This window comes from Rhinichthys klamathensis, unplaced genomic scaffold (genome assembly GCF_029890125.1).
Source record: "Rhinichthys klamathensis goyatoka isolate OS25496 unplaced genomic scaffold, OSU_Roscu_1.1 h1tg000173l_1, whole genome shotgun sequence".
NCBI classification, from domain to species: Eukaryota; Metazoa; Chordata; class Actinopteri; order Cypriniformes; family Leuciscidae; genus Rhinichthys; species Rhinichthys klamathensis.
In genome coordinates this window covers 116490-133580 of record NW_026606703.1, presented here as the reverse complement: position 1 = coordinate 133580, position 17091 = coordinate 116490, and the positions used below count along the sequence as shown (strand labels likewise).

General features: G+C 43.2%; 50 non-coding genes across 50 annotated transcripts; all 50 read right to left on the bottom strand.

The window, feature by feature from the left end:
* Window positions 1-282: 282 nt before the first annotated feature.
* On the bottom strand, window positions 283-355 carry trnav-cac (transfer RNA valine (anticodon CAC)). The gene has a single exon. It is a non-coding gene; the product is annotated as a tRNA-Val (tRNA).
* Window positions 356-574: 219 nt separating this feature from the next.
* On the bottom strand, window positions 575-647 carry trnav-uac (transfer RNA valine (anticodon UAC)). Its single transcript has one exon. It is a non-coding gene; the product is annotated as a tRNA-Val (tRNA).
* A 266-nt stretch (window positions 648-913) lies between these two features.
* Window positions 914-986, bottom strand: trnav-cac (transfer RNA valine (anticodon CAC)). Its single transcript has one exon. It is a non-coding gene; the product is annotated as a tRNA-Val (tRNA).
* A 123-nt stretch (window positions 987-1109) lies between these two features.
* Window positions 1110-1182, bottom strand: trnav-aac (transfer RNA valine (anticodon AAC)). The gene has a single exon. It is a non-coding gene; the product is annotated as a tRNA-Val (tRNA).
* A 219-nt stretch (window positions 1183-1401) lies between these two features.
* Window positions 1402-1474, bottom strand: trnav-uac (transfer RNA valine (anticodon UAC)). The gene has a single exon. It is a non-coding gene; the product is annotated as a tRNA-Val (tRNA).
* A 191-nt stretch (window positions 1475-1665) lies between these two features.
* On the bottom strand, window positions 1666-1738 carry trnaf-aaa (transfer RNA phenylalanine (anticodon AAA)). The gene has a single exon. It is a non-coding gene; the product is annotated as a tRNA-Phe (tRNA).
* A 403-nt stretch (window positions 1739-2141) lies between these two features.
* On the bottom strand, window positions 2142-2214 carry trnav-cac (transfer RNA valine (anticodon CAC)). The gene has a single exon. It is a non-coding gene; the product is annotated as a tRNA-Val (tRNA).
* Window positions 2215-2337: 123 nt separating this feature from the next.
* Window positions 2338-2410, bottom strand: trnav-aac (transfer RNA valine (anticodon AAC)). Its single transcript has one exon. It is a non-coding gene; the product is annotated as a tRNA-Val (tRNA).
* A 403-nt stretch (window positions 2411-2813) lies between these two features.
* trnav-cac (transfer RNA valine (anticodon CAC)) lies at window positions 2814-2886 on the bottom strand. The gene has a single exon. It is a non-coding gene; the product is annotated as a tRNA-Val (tRNA).
* Window positions 2887-3007: 121 nt separating this feature from the next.
* trnav-aac (transfer RNA valine (anticodon AAC)) lies at window positions 3008-3080 on the bottom strand. Its single transcript has one exon. It is a non-coding gene; the product is annotated as a tRNA-Val (tRNA).
* Window positions 3081-3140: 60 nt separating this feature from the next.
* trnav-cac (transfer RNA valine (anticodon CAC)) lies at window positions 3141-3213 on the bottom strand. The gene has a single exon. It is a non-coding gene; the product is annotated as a tRNA-Val (tRNA).
* A 120-nt stretch (window positions 3214-3333) lies between these two features.
* trnav-aac (transfer RNA valine (anticodon AAC)) lies at window positions 3334-3409 on the bottom strand. Its single transcript has one exon. It is a non-coding gene; the product is annotated as a tRNA-Val (tRNA).
* A 60-nt stretch (window positions 3410-3469) lies between these two features.
* Window positions 3470-3542, bottom strand: trnav-cac (transfer RNA valine (anticodon CAC)). The gene has a single exon. It is a non-coding gene; the product is annotated as a tRNA-Val (tRNA).
* A 120-nt stretch (window positions 3543-3662) lies between these two features.
* trnav-aac (transfer RNA valine (anticodon AAC)) lies at window positions 3663-3738 on the bottom strand. The gene has a single exon. It is a non-coding gene; the product is annotated as a tRNA-Val (tRNA).
* Window positions 3739-3956: 218 nt separating this feature from the next.
* Window positions 3957-4029, bottom strand: trnav-uac (transfer RNA valine (anticodon UAC)). Its single transcript has one exon. It is a non-coding gene; the product is annotated as a tRNA-Val (tRNA).
* Window positions 4030-4295: 266 nt separating this feature from the next.
* On the bottom strand, window positions 4296-4368 carry trnav-cac (transfer RNA valine (anticodon CAC)). Its single transcript has one exon. It is a non-coding gene; the product is annotated as a tRNA-Val (tRNA).
* A 123-nt stretch (window positions 4369-4491) lies between these two features.
* trnav-aac (transfer RNA valine (anticodon AAC)) lies at window positions 4492-4564 on the bottom strand. The gene has a single exon. It is a non-coding gene; the product is annotated as a tRNA-Val (tRNA).
* A 537-nt stretch (window positions 4565-5101) lies between these two features.
* On the bottom strand, window positions 5102-5174 carry trnav-uac (transfer RNA valine (anticodon UAC)). Its single transcript has one exon. It is a non-coding gene; the product is annotated as a tRNA-Val (tRNA).
* A 246-nt stretch (window positions 5175-5420) lies between these two features.
* Window positions 5421-5493, bottom strand: trnav-uac (transfer RNA valine (anticodon UAC)). Its single transcript has one exon. It is a non-coding gene; the product is annotated as a tRNA-Val (tRNA).
* A 266-nt stretch (window positions 5494-5759) lies between these two features.
* Window positions 5760-5832, bottom strand: trnav-cac (transfer RNA valine (anticodon CAC)). Its single transcript has one exon. It is a non-coding gene; the product is annotated as a tRNA-Val (tRNA).
* A 123-nt stretch (window positions 5833-5955) lies between these two features.
* On the bottom strand, window positions 5956-6028 carry trnav-aac (transfer RNA valine (anticodon AAC)). The gene has a single exon. It is a non-coding gene; the product is annotated as a tRNA-Val (tRNA).
* Window positions 6029-6561: 533 nt separating this feature from the next.
* Window positions 6562-6634, bottom strand: trnav-uac (transfer RNA valine (anticodon UAC)). Its single transcript has one exon. It is a non-coding gene; the product is annotated as a tRNA-Val (tRNA).
* A 372-nt stretch (window positions 6635-7006) lies between these two features.
* On the bottom strand, window positions 7007-7079 carry trnav-cac (transfer RNA valine (anticodon CAC)). Its single transcript has one exon. It is a non-coding gene; the product is annotated as a tRNA-Val (tRNA).
* A 123-nt stretch (window positions 7080-7202) lies between these two features.
* On the bottom strand, window positions 7203-7275 carry trnav-aac (transfer RNA valine (anticodon AAC)). The gene has a single exon. It is a non-coding gene; the product is annotated as a tRNA-Val (tRNA).
* A 402-nt stretch (window positions 7276-7677) lies between these two features.
* On the bottom strand, window positions 7678-7750 carry trnav-cac (transfer RNA valine (anticodon CAC)). The gene has a single exon. It is a non-coding gene; the product is annotated as a tRNA-Val (tRNA).
* Window positions 7751-8348: 598 nt separating this feature from the next.
* trnav-cac (transfer RNA valine (anticodon CAC)) lies at window positions 8349-8421 on the bottom strand. Its single transcript has one exon. It is a non-coding gene; the product is annotated as a tRNA-Val (tRNA).
* A 123-nt stretch (window positions 8422-8544) lies between these two features.
* trnav-aac (transfer RNA valine (anticodon AAC)) lies at window positions 8545-8617 on the bottom strand. The gene has a single exon. It is a non-coding gene; the product is annotated as a tRNA-Val (tRNA).
* Window positions 8618-9002: 385 nt separating this feature from the next.
* trnav-cac (transfer RNA valine (anticodon CAC)) lies at window positions 9003-9075 on the bottom strand. Its single transcript has one exon. It is a non-coding gene; the product is annotated as a tRNA-Val (tRNA).
* Window positions 9076-9198: 123 nt separating this feature from the next.
* Window positions 9199-9271, bottom strand: trnav-aac (transfer RNA valine (anticodon AAC)). The gene has a single exon. It is a non-coding gene; the product is annotated as a tRNA-Val (tRNA).
* Window positions 9272-9656: 385 nt separating this feature from the next.
* On the bottom strand, window positions 9657-9729 carry trnav-cac (transfer RNA valine (anticodon CAC)). Its single transcript has one exon. It is a non-coding gene; the product is annotated as a tRNA-Val (tRNA).
* Window positions 9730-9852: 123 nt separating this feature from the next.
* trnav-aac (transfer RNA valine (anticodon AAC)) lies at window positions 9853-9925 on the bottom strand. The gene has a single exon. It is a non-coding gene; the product is annotated as a tRNA-Val (tRNA).
* A 385-nt stretch (window positions 9926-10310) lies between these two features.
* trnav-cac (transfer RNA valine (anticodon CAC)) lies at window positions 10311-10383 on the bottom strand. The gene has a single exon. It is a non-coding gene; the product is annotated as a tRNA-Val (tRNA).
* Window positions 10384-10506: 123 nt separating this feature from the next.
* Window positions 10507-10579, bottom strand: trnav-aac (transfer RNA valine (anticodon AAC)). The gene has a single exon. It is a non-coding gene; the product is annotated as a tRNA-Val (tRNA).
* A 219-nt stretch (window positions 10580-10798) lies between these two features.
* Window positions 10799-10871, bottom strand: trnav-uac (transfer RNA valine (anticodon UAC)). Its single transcript has one exon. It is a non-coding gene; the product is annotated as a tRNA-Val (tRNA).
* A 266-nt stretch (window positions 10872-11137) lies between these two features.
* On the bottom strand, window positions 11138-11210 carry trnav-cac (transfer RNA valine (anticodon CAC)). Its single transcript has one exon. It is a non-coding gene; the product is annotated as a tRNA-Val (tRNA).
* Window positions 11211-11333: 123 nt separating this feature from the next.
* On the bottom strand, window positions 11334-11406 carry trnav-aac (transfer RNA valine (anticodon AAC)). Its single transcript has one exon. It is a non-coding gene; the product is annotated as a tRNA-Val (tRNA).
* Window positions 11407-11809: 403 nt separating this feature from the next.
* Window positions 11810-11882, bottom strand: trnav-cac (transfer RNA valine (anticodon CAC)). Its single transcript has one exon. It is a non-coding gene; the product is annotated as a tRNA-Val (tRNA).
* Window positions 11883-12005: 123 nt separating this feature from the next.
* trnav-aac (transfer RNA valine (anticodon AAC)) lies at window positions 12006-12078 on the bottom strand. The gene has a single exon. It is a non-coding gene; the product is annotated as a tRNA-Val (tRNA).
* A 385-nt stretch (window positions 12079-12463) lies between these two features.
* Window positions 12464-12536, bottom strand: trnav-cac (transfer RNA valine (anticodon CAC)). Its single transcript has one exon. It is a non-coding gene; the product is annotated as a tRNA-Val (tRNA).
* Window positions 12537-12659: 123 nt separating this feature from the next.
* On the bottom strand, window positions 12660-12732 carry trnav-aac (transfer RNA valine (anticodon AAC)). The gene has a single exon. It is a non-coding gene; the product is annotated as a tRNA-Val (tRNA).
* A 403-nt stretch (window positions 12733-13135) lies between these two features.
* trnav-cac (transfer RNA valine (anticodon CAC)) lies at window positions 13136-13208 on the bottom strand. The gene has a single exon. It is a non-coding gene; the product is annotated as a tRNA-Val (tRNA).
* A 123-nt stretch (window positions 13209-13331) lies between these two features.
* Window positions 13332-13404, bottom strand: trnav-aac (transfer RNA valine (anticodon AAC)). Its single transcript has one exon. It is a non-coding gene; the product is annotated as a tRNA-Val (tRNA).
* A 219-nt stretch (window positions 13405-13623) lies between these two features.
* On the bottom strand, window positions 13624-13696 carry trnav-uac (transfer RNA valine (anticodon UAC)). Its single transcript has one exon. It is a non-coding gene; the product is annotated as a tRNA-Val (tRNA).
* A 266-nt stretch (window positions 13697-13962) lies between these two features.
* On the bottom strand, window positions 13963-14035 carry trnav-cac (transfer RNA valine (anticodon CAC)). The gene has a single exon. It is a non-coding gene; the product is annotated as a tRNA-Val (tRNA).
* Window positions 14036-14158: 123 nt separating this feature from the next.
* Window positions 14159-14231, bottom strand: trnav-aac (transfer RNA valine (anticodon AAC)). The gene has a single exon. It is a non-coding gene; the product is annotated as a tRNA-Val (tRNA).
* Window positions 14232-14616: 385 nt separating this feature from the next.
* Window positions 14617-14689, bottom strand: trnav-cac (transfer RNA valine (anticodon CAC)). Its single transcript has one exon. It is a non-coding gene; the product is annotated as a tRNA-Val (tRNA).
* Window positions 14690-15263: 574 nt separating this feature from the next.
* Window positions 15264-15336, bottom strand: trnav-cac (transfer RNA valine (anticodon CAC)). Its single transcript has one exon. It is a non-coding gene; the product is annotated as a tRNA-Val (tRNA).
* Window positions 15337-15459: 123 nt separating this feature from the next.
* trnav-aac (transfer RNA valine (anticodon AAC)) lies at window positions 15460-15532 on the bottom strand. The gene has a single exon. It is a non-coding gene; the product is annotated as a tRNA-Val (tRNA).
* Window positions 15533-15935: 403 nt separating this feature from the next.
* Window positions 15936-16008, bottom strand: trnav-cac (transfer RNA valine (anticodon CAC)). The gene has a single exon. It is a non-coding gene; the product is annotated as a tRNA-Val (tRNA).
* A 123-nt stretch (window positions 16009-16131) lies between these two features.
* trnav-aac (transfer RNA valine (anticodon AAC)) lies at window positions 16132-16204 on the bottom strand. The gene has a single exon. It is a non-coding gene; the product is annotated as a tRNA-Val (tRNA).
* Between the last annotated feature and the right edge of the window lie 887 nt (window positions 16205-17091).

The window sequence follows — 17091 nt, the reverse complement described above, 5'->3', positions numbered from 1 at the left end:
AGCTCATTCGGAATGGCAGTCTGCCTACAGCTCCTTGGTACGATGGCCTTCACCTATTTCAAAAGCGACTGAAACAATAGACTGCCCAGTGTTCTTAAAATGGCAAAAAGCTGCTATTTTTGGTGGCAGACGAAACATTCTTTATTACTCTACAGGAAACCTCAATGGTCATTTGTTTTGTTTTAGTCCTTTTCTAAAGAGTTTACACCGCAAATCGCCCTGCAAGTGTACTGACCTGCTCAACAGAAAACCACATAAGAAATTTTAGCAACAACCACCTAAAGTTTCCGCCCAGTTTCGAACTGGGGACCTTTCGCGTGTGAGGCGAACGTGATGACCACTACACTACAGAAACCTCGTGATTTGTCACATGTGCTTTTTTCGAAGATGGCTCCATCCCATAATCTTTCCTGCAAGCAATGTGACAATCTGTGTAAAATCCACAAACAACAGATAAGAGCTCATTCGGAATGGCAGTCTGCCTACAGCTCCTTGGTACGATGGCCTTCACCTATTTCAAAAGTCCAAGGACTTTGTAGCGAATTTCAGCATATATATTAAAAACGGCTTCACTTGTTTCCGCCCAGTTTCGAACTGAGGATCTTTCGCGTGTAAAGCGAACGTGATAACCACTACACTACGGAAACGTGATTTGAAAAACAGTCCGACCTCTTCTAGCGTACGCTTGTTCAAAAGCGACTGAAACAATAGACTGCCCAGTGTTCTTAAAATGGCAAAAAGCTGCTATTTTTGGTGGCAGACGAAACATTCTTTATTACTCTACAGGAAACCTCAATGGTCATTTGTTTTGTTTTAGTCCTTTTCTAAAGAGTTTACACCGCAAATCGCCCTGCAAGTGTACTGACCTGCTCAACAGAAAACCACATAAGAAATTTTAGCAACTACCACCCACAGTTTCCGCCCAGTTTCAAACTGGGGACCTTTCGCGTGTGAGGCGAACGTGATAACCACTACACTACGGAAACATGTCTTCTGGGTGCATACAGAAATTTTCTGGTGCACGCTTGTTAAAAAGTGTATAAAGGAAAAGTGAGCTGAACCCTCCTATTGTGGCAAACAGTTTAAATTTTCTGTCAAAACCCGACTGCTGTTTCTGCTCGGTTTCGAGCCGAGGACCTTTCGCGTGTTAGGCGAACGTGATGACCACTACACTACAGAAACCTTGTGATGTGTCAAATGTGCTTTTTTCGAAGATGGCTCCATCCCATAATCTTTCCTGCAAGCAATGTGACTATCTGTGTAAATTCCACAAACAACAGATAAGAGCTCATTCGGAATGGCAGTCTGCCTACAGCTCCTTGGTACGATGGCCTTCACCTATTTCAAAAGTTGACGGACTTTGTAGCGAATTTCAGCATATATTTAAAAAACGGTTTCACTTGTTTCCGCCCAGTTTCGAACTGAGGACCTTTCGCGTGTAAAGCGAACGTGATAACCACTACACTACGGAAACGTGATTTGAAAAACAGTCCGACCTCTTCTAGCGTACGCTTGTTCAAAAGCGACTGAAACAATAGACTGCCCAGTGTTCTTAAAATGGCAAAAAGCTGCTATTTTTGGTGGCAGACGAAACATTCTTTATTTCTCTACAGGAACCCTCCTATTGTGGCAAACAGTTTAAATTTTCTGTCAAAACCCGACTGCTGTTTCTGCTCGGTTTCGAGCCGAGGACCTTTCGCGTTTTAGGCAAACGTGACGACCACTACACTACAGAAACCTTGTGATGTGTCACATGTGCTTTTTTCGAAGATGGCTCCATCCCATAATCTTTCCTGCAAGCAATGTGACAATCTGTGTAAATTCCACAAACAACAGATAAGAGCTCATTCGGAATGGCAGTCTGCCTACAGCTCCTTGGTACGATGGCCTTCACCTATTTCAAAAGCGTACGCTTGTTCAAAAGCGACTGAAACAATAGACTGCCCAGTGTTCTTAAAATGGCAAAAAGCTGCTATTTTTGGTGGCAGACGAAACATTCTTTATTACTCTACAGGAAACCTCAATGGTCATTTGTTTTGTTTTAGTCCTTTTCTAAAGAGTTTACACCGCAAATCGCCCTGCAAGTGTACTGACCTGCTCAACAGAAAACCAAATAAGAAATTTTAGCAACTACCACCCACAGTTTTCGCCCAGTTTCGAACTGGGGACCTTTCGCGTGTGAGGCGAACGTGATAACCACTACACTACGGAAACATGTCTTCTGGGTGCATACAGAAATCTTCTGGTGCACGCTTGTTAAAAAGTGTATAAAGGAAAAGTGAGCTGAACCCTCCTATTGTGGCAAACAGTTTAAATTTTCTGTCAAAACCCGACTGCTGTTTCTGCTCGGTTTCGAGCCCAGGACCTTTCGCGTGTTAGGCGAACGTGATGACCACTACACTACAGAAACCTCGTGATGTGTCAAATGTGCTTTTTTCGAAGATGGCTCCATCCCATAATCTTTCCTGCAAGCAATGTGACAATCTGTGTAAATTCCACAAACAACAGATAAGAGCTCATTCGGAATGGCAGTCTGCCTACAGCTCCTTGGTACGATGGCCTTCACCTATTTCAAAAGCGTACGCTTGTTCAAAAGCGACTGAAACAATAGACTGCCCAGTGTTCTTAAAATGGCAAAAAGCTGCTATTTTTGGTGGCAGACGAAACATTCTTTATTACTCTACAGGAAACCTCAATGGTCATTTGTTTTGTTTTAGTCCTTTTCTAAAGAGTTTACACCGCAAATCGCCCTGCAAGTGTACTGACCTGCTCAACAGAAAACCAAATAAGAAATTTTAGCAACTACCACCCACAGTTTTCGCCCAGTTTCGAACTGGGGACCTTTCGCGTGTGAGGCGAACGTGATAACCACTACACTACGGAAACATCTTCTGGGCGCATACAGAAATCTTCTTGTGCAAGCTTGTTAAAAAGTGTATAAAGGAAAAGTGAGCTGAACCCTCCTATTGTGGCAAACAGTTTAAATTTTCTGTCAAAACCCGACTGCTGTTTCTGCTCGGTTTCGAACCGAGGACCTTTCGCGTGTTAGGCGAACGTGATGACCACTACACTACAGAAACCTCATGATGTGTCACATGTGCTTTTTTCGAAGATGGAAAATTTTAGCAACTACCACCCACAGTTTCCACCCAGTTTCGAACTGGGGACCTTTCGCGTGTGAGGCGAACGTGATAACCACTACACTACGGAAACATGTCTTCTGGGTGCATACAGAAATCTTCTGGCGCAAGCTTATTAAAAAGTGTATAAAGGAAAAGTGAGCTGAACCCTCCTATTGTGGCAAACAGTTTAAATTTTCTGTCAAAACCCGACTGCTCTTTCTGCTCGGTTTGGAACCGAGGAACTTTCGCGTGTTAGGCGAACGTGATGACCACTACACTACAGAAACCTCATGATGTGTCACATGTGCTTTTTTCGAAGATGGAAAATTTTAGCAACTACCACCCACAGTTTCCGCCCAGTTTCGAACTGGGGACCTTTCGCGTGTGAGGCGAACGTGATAACCACTACACTACGGAAACATGTCTTCTGGGTGCATACAGAAATCTTCTGGCGCAAGCTTATTAAAAAGTGTATAAAGGAAAAGTGAGCTGAACCCTCCTATTGTGGCAAACAGTTTAAATTTTCTGTCAAAACCCGACTGCTCTTTCTGCTCGGTTTGGAACCGAGGAACTTTCGCGTGTTAGGCGAACGTGATGACCACTACACTACAGAAACCTCATGATGTGTCACATGTGCTTTTTCGAAGATGGCTCCATCCCATAATCTTTCCTGCAAGCAATGTGTCAATCTGTGTAAATTCCACAAACAACAGATAAGAGCTCATTCGGAATGGCAGTCTGCCTACAGCTCCTTGGTACGATGGCCTTCACCTATTTCAAAAGTCCAAGGACTTTGTAGCGAATTTCAGCACATATATTAAAAACGGCTTCACTTGTTTCCGCCCAGTTTCGAACTGAGGACCTTTCGCGTGTAAAGCGAACGTGATAACCACTACACTACGGAAACTTGTTTTGAAAAACAGTCCGACCTCTTCTAGCGTACGCTTGTTCAAAAGCGACTGAAACAATAGACTGCCCAGTGTTCTTAAAATGGCAAAAAGCTGCTATTTTTGGTGGCAGACGAAACATTCTTTATTACTCTACAGGAAACCTCAATGGTCATTTGTTTTGTTTTAGTCCTTTTCTAAAGAGTTTACACCGCAAATCGCCCTGCAAGTCTACTGACCTGCTCAACAGAAAACCACATAAGAAAATTTTGCAACTACCACCCACAGTTTCCGCTCAGTTTCGAACTGGGGACCTTTCGCGTGTGAGGCGAACGTGATAACCACTACACTACGGAAACATGTCTTCTGTGTGCATACAGAAATCTTCTGGTGCACGCTTATTAAAAAGTGTATAAAGGAAAAGTGAGCTGAACCCTCCTATTGTGGCAAACAGTTTAAATTTTCTGTCAAAACCCGACTGCTGTTTCTGCTCGGTTTGGAACCGAGGACCTTTCGCGTGTTAGGCGAACGTGATGACCACTACACTACAGAAACCTCATGATGTGTCACATGTGCTTTTTCGAAGATGGCTCCATCCCATAATCTTTCCTGCAAGCAATGTGACAATCTGTGTAAATTCCACAAACAACAGATAAGAGCTCATTCGGAATGGCAGTCTGCCTACAGCTCCTTGGTACGATGGCCTTCACCTATTTCAAAAGTCCAAGGACTTTGTAGCGAATTTCAGCATATATATTAAAAACGGCTTCACTTGTTTCCGCCCAGTTTCGAAATGAGGACCTTTCGCGTGTAAAGCGAACGTGATAACAACTACACTACGGAAACTTGATTTGAAAAAAAGGTTTACAGAAACCTCATGATGTGTCACATGTGCTTTTTCGAAGATGGCTCCATCCCATAATCTTTCCTGCAAGCAATGTGACAATCTGTGTAAATTCCACAAACAACAGATAAGAGCTCATTCGGAATGGCAGTCTGCCTACAGCTCCTTGGTACGATGGCCTTCACCTATTTCAAAAGTCCAAGGACTTTGTAGCGAATTTCAGCATATATATTAAAAACGGCTTCACTTGTTTCCGCCCAGTTTCGAAATGAGGACCTTTCGCGTGTAAAGCGAACGTGATAACCACTACACTACGGAAACTTGATTTGAAAAAAAGGTTTACAGAAACCTCATGATGTGTCACATGTGCTTTTTCGAAGATGGCTCCATCCCATAATCTTTCCTGCAAGCAATGTGACAATCTGTGTAAATTCCACAAACAACAGATAAGAGCTCATTCGGAATGGCAGTCTGCCTACAGCTCCTTGGTACGATGTTCTTCACCTATTTCAAAAGTCCAAGGACTTTGTAGCGAATTTCAGCATATATATTAAAAACGGCTTCACTTGTTTCCGCCCAGTTTCGAACTGAGGACCTTTCGCGTGTAAAGCGAACGTGATAACCACTACACTACGGAAACTTGATTTGAAAAACAGTCCGACCTCTTCTAGCGTACGCTTGTTCAAAAGCGACTGAAACAATAGACTGCCCAGTGTTCTTAAAATGGCAAAAAGCTGCTATTTTTGGTGGCAGACGAAACATTCTTTATTACTCTACAGGAAACCTCAATGGTCATTTGTTTTGTTTTAGTCCTTTTCTAAAGAGTTTACACCGCAAATCGCCCTGCAAGTCTACTGACCTGCTCAACAGAAAACCACATAAGAAAATTTTGCAACTACCACCCACAGTTTCCGCCCAGTTTCGAACTGGGGACCTTTCGCGTGTGAGGCGAACGTGATAACCACTACACTACGGAAACATGTCTTCTGGGTGCATACAGAAATCTTCTGGTGCACGCTTATTAAAAAGTGTATAAAGGAAAAGTGAGCTGAACCCTCCTATTGTGGCAAACAGTTTAAATTTTCTGTCAAAACCCGACTGCTGTTTCTGCTCGGTTTGGAACCGAGGACCTTTCGCGTGTTAGGCGAACGTGATGACCACTACACTACAGAAACCTCATGATGTGTCACATGTGCTTTTTCGAAGATGGCTCCATCCCATAATCTTTCCTGCAAGCAATGTGACAATCTGTGTAAATTCCACAAACAACAGATAAGAGCTCATTCGGAATGGCAGTCTGCCTACAGCTCCTTGGTACGATGGCCTTCACCTATTTCAAAAGTCCAAGGACTTTGTAGCGAATTTCAGCATATATATTAAAAACGGCTTCACTTGTTTCCGGTTTCGAAATGAGGACCTTTCGCGTGTAAAGCGAACGTGATAACCACTACACTACGGAAACTTGATTTGAAAAAAAGGTTTACAGAAACCTCATGATGTGTCACATGTGCTTTTTCGAAGATGGCTCCATCCCATAATCTTTCCTGCAAGCAATGTGACAATCTGTGTAAATTCCACAAACAACAGATAAGAGCTCATTCGGAATGGCAGTCTGCCTACAGCTCCTTGGTACGATGGCCTTCACCTATTTCAAAAGTCCAAGGACTTTGTAGCGAATTTCAGCATATATATTAAAAACGGCTTCACTTGTTTCCGCCCAGTTTCAAACTGAGGACCTTTCGCGTGTAAAGCGAACGTGATAACCACTACACTAAGGAAACTTGATTTGAAAAACAGTCCGACCTCTTCTAGCAATGTGACAATCTGTGTAAATTCCACAAACAACAGATAAGAGCTCATTCGGAATGGCAGTCTGCCTACAGCTCCTTGGTACGATTGCCTTCACCTATTTCAAAAGCGTACGCTTGTTCAAAAGCGACTGAAACAATAGACTGCCCAGTGTTCTTAAAATGGCAAAAAGCTGCTATTTTTGGTGGCAGACGAAACATTCTTTATTACTCTACAGGAAACCTCAATGGTCATTTGTTTTGTTTTAGTCCTTTTCTAAAGAGTTTACACCGCAAATCGCCCTGCAAGTGTACTGACCTGCTCAACAGAAAACCACATAAGAAATTTTAGCAACTACCACCCAAAGTTTCCGCCCAGTTTCGAACTGGGGACCTTTCGCGTGTGAGGCGAACGTGATAACCACTACACTACGAAAACATGTCTTCTGGGCGCATACAGAAATCTTCTGGTGCACGCTTGTTAAAAAGTGTATAAAGGAAAAGTGAGCTGAACCCTCCTATTGTGGCAAACAGTTTAAATTTTCTGTCAAAACCCGACTGCTGTTTCTGCTCGGTTTCGAACCGAGGACCTTTCGCGTGTTAGGCGAACGTGATGACCACTACACTACAGAAACCTCATGATGTGTCACATGTGCTTTTTCGAAGATGCCTCCATCCCATAATCTTTCCGGCAAGCAATGTGACAATCTGTGTAAATTCCACAAACAACAGATAAGAGCTCATTCGGAATGGCAGTCTGCCTACAGCTCCTTGGTACGATGGCCTTCACCTATTTCAAAAGCGTACGCTTGTTCAAAAGCGACTGAAACAATAGACTGCCCAGTGTTTTTAAAATGGCAAAAAGCTGCTATTTTTGGTGACAGACGAAACATTCTTTATTACTCTACAGGAAACCTCAATGGTCATTTGTTTTGTTTTAGTCCTTTTCTAAAGAGTTTACACCGCAAATCGCCCTGCAAGTGTACTGACCTGCTCAACAGAAAACCACATAAGAAATTTTAGCAACTACCACCCACAGTTTCCACCCAGTTTCGAACTGGGGACCCTTCGCGTGTGAGGCGAACGTGATTACCACTACACTACGGAAACATGTCTTCTGGGCGCATACAGAAATCTTCTGGTGCACGCTTGTTAAAAAGTGTATAAAGGAAAAGTGAGCTGAACCCTCCTATTGTGGCAAACAGTTTAAATTTTCTGTCAAAACCCAACTGCTGTTTCTGCTCGGTTTCAACCGAGGACCTTTCGCGTGTTAGGCGAACGTGATGAACACTACACTACAGAAACCTCATGATGTGTCACATGTGCTTTTTTCGAAGATGGCTCCATCCCATAATCTTTCCTGCAAGCAATGTGACAATCTGTGTAAATTCCACAAACAACAGATAAGAGCTCATTCGGAATGGCAGTCTGCCTACAGCTCCTTGGTTCGATTGCCTTCACCTATTTCAAAAGCGTACGCTTGTTCAAAAGCGACTGAAACAATAGACTGCCCAGTGTTCTTAAAATGGCAAAAAGCTGCTATTTTTGGTGGCAGACGAAACATTCTTTATTACTCTACAGGAAACCTCAATGGTCATTTGTTTTGTTTTAGTCCTTTTCTAAAGAGTTTACACCGCAAATCGCCCTGCAAGTGTACTGACCTGCTCAACAGAAAACCACATAAGAAATTTTAGCAACTATCACCCACAGTTTCCGCCCAGTTTCAAACTGGGGACCTTTCGCGTGTGAGGCGAACGTGATAACCACTACACTACGAAAACATGTCTTCTGGGCGCATACAGAAATCTTCTGGTGCACGCTTGTTAAAAAGTGTATAAAGGAAAAGTGAGCTGAACCCTCCTATTTTGGCAAACAGTTTAAATTTTCTGTCAAAACCCGACTGCTGTTTCTGCTCGGTTTCGAACCGAGGACCTTTCGCGTGTTAGGCGAACGTGATGACCACTACACTACAGAAACCTCATGATGTGTCACATGTGCTTTTTTCGAAGATGGCTCCATCCCATAATCTTTCCTGCAAGCAATGTGACAATCTGTGTAAATTCCACAAACAACAGATAAGAGCTCATTCGGAATGGCAGTCTGCCTACAGCTCCTTGGTACGATGGCCTTCACCTATTTCAAAAGCGACTGAAACAATAGACTGCCCAGTATTCTTAAAATGGCAAAAAGCTGCTATTTTTGGTGGCAGACGAAACATTCTTTATTACTCTACAGGAAACATCAATGGTCATTTGTTTTGTTTTAGTCCTTTTCTAAAGAGTTTACACCGCAAATCGCCCTGCAAGTGTACTGACCTGCTCAACAGAAAACCACATAAGAAATTTTAGCAACTACCACCCACAGTTTCCGCCCAGTTTCAAACTGGGGACCTTTCACGTGTGAGGCGAACGTGATAACCACTACACTACGAAAACATGTCTTCTGGGCGCATACAGAAATCTTCTGGTGCACGCTTGTTAAAAAGTGTATAAAGGAAAAGTGAGCTGAACCCTCCTATTGTGGCAAACAGTTTAAATTTTCTGTCAAAACCCGACTGCTGTTTCTGCTCGGTTTCGAACCGAGGACCTTTCGCGTGTTAGGCGAACGTGATGACCACTACACTACAGAAACCTCATGATGTATCACATGTGCTTTTTTCGAAGATGGCTCCATCCCATAATCTTTCCTGCAAGCAATGTGACAATCTGTGTAAATTCCACAAACAACCGATAAGAGCTCATTCGGAATGGCAGTCTGCCTACAGCTCCTTGGTACGATGGCCTTCACCTATTTCAAAAGCGACTGAAACAATAGACTGCCCAGTGTTCTTAAAATGGCAAAAAGCTGCTATTTTTGGTGGCAGACGAAACATTCTTTATTACTCTACAGGAAACCTCAATGGTCATTTGTTTTGTTTTAGTCCTTTTCTAAAGAGTTTACACCGCAAATCGCCCTGCAAGTGTACTGACCTGCTCAACAGAAAACCACATAAGAAATTTTAGCAACTACCACCCACAGTTTCCGCCCAGTTTCAAACTGGGGACCTTTCGCGTGTGAGGCGAACGTGATAACCACTACACTACGAAAACATGTCTTCTGGGCGCATACAGAAATCTTCTGGTGCACGCTTGTTAAAAAGTGTATAAAGGAAAAGTGAGCTGAACCCTCCTATTGTGGCAAACAGTTTAAATTTTCTGTCAAAACCCGACTGCTGTTTCTGCTCGGTTTCGAACCGAGGACCTTTCGCGTGTTAGGCGAACGTGATGACCACTACACTACAGAAACCTCATGATGTGTCACATGTGCTTTTTTAGAAGATGGCTCCATCCCATAATCTTTCCTGCAAGCAATGTGACAATCTGTGTAAATTCCACAAACAACAGATAAGAGCTCATTCGGAATGGCAGTCTGCCTACAGCTCCTTGGTACGATGGCCTTCACCTATTTCAAAAGCGACTGAAACAATAGACTGCCCAGTGTTCTTAAAATGGCAAAAAGCTTCTATTTTTGGTGGCAGACGAAACATTCTTTATTACTCTACAGGAAACCTCAATGGTCATTTGTTTTGTTTTAGTCCTTTTCTAAAGAGTTTACACCGCAAATCGCCCTGTAAGTGTACTGACCTGCTCAACAGAAAACCACATAAGAAATTTTAGCAACTACCACCCACAGTTTCCGCCCAGTTGCGAACTGGGGACCTTTCGCGTGTGAGGCGAACGTGATAACCACTACACTACGGAAACATGTCTTCTGGGTGCATACAGAAATCTTCTGGTGCACGCTTGTTAAAAAGTGCATAAAGGAAAAGTGAGCTGAACCCTCCTATTGTGGCAAACAGTTTAAATTTTCTGTCAAAACCCGACTGCTGTTTCTGCTCGGTTTCGAGCCGAGGACCTTTCGCGTGTTAGGCGAACGTGATGACCACTACACTACAGAATCCTCGTGATGTGTCACATGTGCTTTTTTCGAAGATGGCTCCATCCCATAATCTTTCCTGCAAGCAATGTGACAATCTGTGTAAATTCCACAAACAACAGATAAGAGCTCATTCGGAATGGCAGTCTGCCTACAGCTCCTTGGTACGATGGCCTTCACCTATTTCAAAAGTCCAAGGACTTTGTAGCGAATTTCAGCATATATATTAAAAACGGCTTCACTTGTTTCCGCCCAGTTTCGAACTGAGGACCTTTCGCGTGTAAAGCGAACGTGATAACCACTACACTACGGAAACGTGATTTGAAAAACAGTCCGACCTCTTCTAGCGTACGCTTGTTCAAAAGCGACTGAAACAATAGACTGCCCAGTGTTCTTAAAATGGCAAAAAGCTGCTATTTTTGGTGGCAGACGAAACATTCTTTATTACTCTACAGGAAACCTCAATGGTCATTTGTTTTGTTTTAGTCCTTTTCTAAAGAGTTTACACCGCAAATCGCCCTGCAAGTGTACTGACCTGCTCAACAGAAAACCACATAAGAAATTTTAGCAACTACCACCCACAGTTTCCGCCCAGTTTCAAACTGGGGACCTTTCGCGTGTGAGGCGAACGTGATAACCACTACACTACTAAAACATGTCTTCTGGGCGCATACAGAAATCTTCTGGTGCAAGCTTGTTAAAAAGTGTATAAAGGAAAAGTGAGCTGAACCCTCCTATTGTGGCAAACAGTTTAAATTTTCTGTCAAAACCCGACTGCTGTTTCTGCTCGGTTTCGAACCGAGGATCTTTCGCGTGTTAGGCGAACGTGATGACCACTACACTACAGAAACCTCATGATGTGTCACATGTGCTTTTTTCGAAGATGGCTCCATCCCATAATCTTTCCTGCAAGCAATGTGACAATCTGTGTAAATTCCACAAACAACAGATAAGAGCTCATTCGGAATGGCAGTCTGCCTACAGCTCCTTGGTACGATGGCCTTCACCTATTTCAAAAGCGTACGCTTGTTCAAAAGCGACTGAAACAATAGACTGCCCAGTGTTCTTAAAATGGCAAAAAGCTGCTATTTTTGGTGGCAGACGAAACATTCTTTATTACTCTACAGGAAACCTCAATGGTCATTTGTTTTGTTTTAGTCCTTTTCTAAAGAGTTTACACCGCAAATCGCCCTGCAAGTGTACTGACCTGCTCAACAGAAAACCACATAAGAAATTTTAGCAACTACCACCCACAGTTTCCGCCCAGTTTCAAACTGGGGACCTTTCGCGTGTGAGGCGAACGTGATAACCACTACACTACGAAAACATGTCTTCTGGGCGCATACAGAAATCTTCTGGTGCACGCTTGTTAAAAAGTGTATAAAGGAAAAGTGAGCTGAACCCTCCTATTGTGGCAAACAGTTTAAATTTTCTGTCAAAACCCGACTGCTGTTTCTGCTCGGTTTCGAACCGAGGACCTTTCGCGTGTTAGGCGAACTTGATGACCACTACACTACAGAAACCTCATGATGTGTCACATGTGCTTTTTTCGAAGATGGCTCCATCCCATAATCTTTCCTGCAAGCAATGTGACAATCTGTGTAAATTCCACAAACAACCGATAAGAGCTCATTCGGAATGGCAGTCTGCCTACAGCTCCTTGGTACGATGGCCTTCACCTATTTCAAAAGCGACTGAAACAATAGACTGCCCAGTGTTCTTAAAATGGCAAAAAGCTGCTATTTTTGGTGGCAGACGAAACATTCTTTATTACTCTACAGGAAACCTCAATGGTCATTTGTTTTGTTTTAGTCCTTTTCTAAAGAGTTTACACCGCAAATCGCCCTGCAAGTGTACTGACCTGCTCAACAGAAAACCACATAAGAAATTTTAGCAACTACCACCCACAGTTTCCGCCCAGTTTCAAACTGGGGACCTTTCGCGTGTGAGGCGAACGTGATAACCACTACACTACGAAAACATGTCTTCTGGGCGCATACAGAAATCTTCTGGTGCACGCTTGTTAAAAAGTGTATAAAGGAAAAGTGAGCTGAACCCTCCTATTGTGGCAAACAGTTTAAATTTTCTGTCAAAACCGGACTGCTGTTTCTGCTCGGTTTCGAGCCGAGGACCTTTCGCGTGTTAGGCGAACGTGATGACCACTACACTACAGAAACCTCATGATGTGTCACATGTGCTTTTTTCGAAGATGGCTCCATCCCATAATCTTTCCTGCAAGCAATGTGACAATCTGTGTAAATTCCACAAACAACAGATAAGAGCTCATTCGGAATGGCAGTCTGCCTACAGCTCCTTGGTACGATGGCCTTCACCTATTTCAAAAGCGTACGCTTGTTCAAAAGCGACTGAAACAATAGACTGCCCAGTGTTCTTAAAATGGCAAAAAGCTGCTATTTTTGGTGGCAGACGAAACATTCTTTATTACTCTACAGGAAACCTCAATGGTCATTTGTTTTGTTTTAGTCCTTTTCTAAAGAGTTTACACCGCAAATCGCCCTGCAAGTGTACTGACCTGCTCAACAGAAAACCACATAAGAAATTTTAGCAACTACCAACCACAGTTTCCGCCCAGTTTCAAACTGGGGACCTTTCACGTGTGAGGCGAACGTGATAACCACTACACTACGAAAACATGTCTTCTGGGCGCATACAGAAATCTTCTGGTGCACGCTTGTTAAAAAGTGTATAAAGGAAAAGTGAGCTGAACCCTCCTATTGTGGCAAACAGTTTAAATTTTCAGTCAAAACCCGACTGCTGTTTCTGCTCGGTTTCGAGCCGAGGACCTTTCGCGTGTTAGGCGAACGTGATGACCACTACACTACAGAAACCTCATGATGTGTCCCATGTGCTTTTTTCGAAGATGGCTCCATCCCATAATCTTTCCTGCAAGCAATGTGACAATCTGTGTAAATTCCACAAACAACAGATAAGAGCTCCTTCGGAATGGCAGTCTGCCTACAGCTCCTTGGTACGATGGCCTTCACCTATTTCAAAAGTCCAAGGACTTTGTAGCGAATTTCAGCATATATATTAAAAACGGCTTCACTTGTTTCCGCCCAGTTTCGAACTGAGGACCTTTCGCGTGTAAAGCGAACGTGATAACCACTACACTACGGAAACATGATTTGAAAAACAGTCCGACCTCTTCTAGCGTACGCTTGTTCAAAAGCGACTGAAACAATAGACTGCCCAGTGTTCTTAAAATGGCAAAAAGCTGCTATTTTTGGTGGCAGACGAAACATTCTTTATTACTCTACAGGAAACCTCAATGGTCATTTGTTTTGTTTTAGTCCTTTTCTAAAGAGTTTACACCGCAAATCGCCCTGCAAGTGTACTGACCTGCTCAACAGAAAACCACATAAGAAATTTTAGCAACTACCACCCACAGTTTCCGCCCAGTTTCAAACTGGGGACCTTTCGCGTGTGAGGCGAACGTGATAACCACTACACTACTAAAACATGTCTTCTGGGCGCATACAGAAATCTTCTGGTGCAAGCTTGTTAAAAAGTGTATAAAGGAAAAGTGAGCTGAACCCTCCTATTGTGGCAAACAGTTTAAATTTTCTGTCAAAACCCGACTGCTGTTTCTGCTCGGTTTCGAACCGAGGACCTTTCGCGTGTTAGGCGAACGTGATGACCACTACACTACAGAAACCTCATGATGTGTCACATGTGCTTTTTTCGAAGATGGCTCCATCCCATAATCTTTCCTGCAAGCAATGTGACAATCTGTGTAAATTCCACAAACAACAGAGAAGAGCTCATTCGGAATGGCAGTCTGCCTACAGCTCCTTGGTACGATGGCCTTCACCTATTTCAAAAGCGACTGAAACAATAGACTGCCCAGTGTTCTTAAAATGGCAAAAAGCTGCTATTTTTGGTGGCAGACGAAACATTCTTTATTACTTTACAGGAAACCTCAATGGTCATTTGTTTTGTTTTAGTCCTTTTCTAAAGAGTTTACACCGCAAATCGCCCTGCAAGTGTACTGACCTGCTCAACAGAAAACCACATAAGAAATTTTAGCAACTATCACCCACAGTTTCCGCCCAGTTTCAAACTGGGGACCTTTCGCGTGTGAGGCGAACGTGATAACCACTACACTACGAAAACATGTCTTCTGGGCGCATACAGAAATCTTCTGGTGCACGCTTGTTAAAAAGTGTATAAAGGAAAAGTGAGCTGAACCCTCCTATTGTGGCAAACAGTTTAAATTTTCTGTCAAAACCCGACTGCTGTTTCTGCTCGGTTTCGAACCTTTCGCGTGTTAGGCGAACGTGATGACCACTACACTACAGAAACCTCATGATGTGTCACATGTGCTTTTTTCGAAGATGGCTCCATCCCATAATCTTTCCTGCAAGCAATGTGACAATCTGTGTAAATTCCACAAACAACAGATAAGAGCTCATTCGGAATGGCAGTCTGCCTACAGCTCCTTGGTACGATGGCCTTCACCTATTTCAAAAGCGACTGAAACAATAGACTGCCCAGTGTTCTTAAAATGGCAAAAAGCTGCTATTTTTGGTGGCAGACGAAACATTCTTTATTACTCTACAGGAAACCTCAATGGTCATTTGTTTTGTTTTAGTCCTTTTCTAAAGAGTTTACACCGCAAATCGCCCTGCAAGTGTACTGACCTGCTCAACAGAAAACCACATAAGAAATTTTAGCAACTACCACCCACAGTTTCCGCCCAGTTTCAAACTGGGGACCTTTCGCGTGTGAGGCGAACGTGATAACCACTACACTACTAAAACATGTCTTCTGGGCGCATACAGAAATCTTCTGGTGCAAGCTTGTTAAAAAGTGTATAAAGGAAAAGTGAGCTGAACCCTCCTATTGTGGCAAACAGTTTAAATTTTCTGTCAAAACCCGACTGCTGTTTCTGCTCGGTTTCGAACCGAGGACCTTTCGCGTGTTAGGCGAACGTGATGACCACTACACTACAGAAACCTCATGATGTGTCACATGTGCTTTTTTCGAAGATGGCTCCATCCCATAATCTTTCCTGCAAGCAATGTGACAATCTGTGTAAATTCCACAAACAACAGATAAGAGCTCATTCGGAATGGCAGTCTGCCTACAGCTCCTTGGTACGATGGCCTTCACCTATTTCAAAAGCGTACGCTTGTTCAAAAGCGACTGAAACAATAGACTGCCCAGTGTTCTTAAAATGGCAAAAAGCTGCTATTTTTGGTGGCAGACGAAACATTCTTTATTACTCTACAGGAAACCTCAATGGTCATTTGTTTTGTTTTAGTCCTTTTCTAAAGAGTTTACACCGCAAATCGCCCTGCAAGTGTACTGACCTGCTCAACAGAAAACCACATAAGAAATTTTAGCAACTATCACCCACAGTTTCCGCCCAGTTTCAAACTGGGGACCTTTCGCGTGTGAGGCGAACGTGATAACCACTACACTACGAAAACATGTCTTCTGGGCGCATACAGAAATCTTCTGGTGCACGCTTGTTAAAAAGTGTATAAAGGAAAAGTGAGCTGAACCCTCCTATTTTGGCAAACAGTTTAAATTTTCTGTCAAAACCCGACTGCTGTTTCTGCTCGGTTTCTAGCCGAGGACCTTTCGCGTGTTAGGCGAACGTGATGACCACTACACTACAGAAACCTCATGATGTGTCACATGTGCTTTTTTCGAAGATGGCTCCATCCCACAATCTTTCCTGCAAGCAATGTGACAATCTGTGTAAATTCCACAAACAACAGATAAGAGCTCATTCGGAATGGCAGTCTGCCTACAGCTCCTTGGTACGATGGCCTTCACCTATTTCAAAATTTTTGCCCTGGGATGGAGCCATCTTCGAAAAAAGCACATGTGACACATCATGAGGTTTCTGTAGTGTAGTGGTCATCACGTTCGCCTAACACGCGAAAGGTGTTCAACAGACAATGTGACAAGGTGTACAACAGACAATTCCCCGTATTAAAACACAATTTCCTGTATCAGATTCAGACGAGAAAGGCAAGACAGATTGACAAATGAAACTTTCTGATGCACCCGTATCACGCAGAATTTTCACTGGAACGCGACGTGCGTCTCCAACCAATGCCACAAAACCCTCCGTAACAAACGGTGCATAATCCGTTATCATAGATGCAGAAAATTCAAACTCATCACTCTGTACATTACCTTTATCAACTGACGCAGTACATTGTGCACGATCCAATGTCTTTTCTGGAATTTTCTTATCTTTACTCCCTGAGCGCACACCGGGAACAGATGAGGTACAGAGACCAATTTTTCCTCCATCAACCTTCCCCCGATTTCGCTCCAATAACACCGGGCAATTTTTTTTCCAATGATTTTTCCCAAAACAGTAATTACAGTCGGTTTTAATATCGAAATCTGATGGTTTACCACGTGCGCTTGAAAACACAGATGTGTCCGTATTAACACAACTATAGCGACGTTCTTTGTAATTAATGTTAGGACGCGGACAAAAATCACGAGCTGGAGTCTTGTGTATGAGAGAAAAATTATCAGCAAGAACAGCA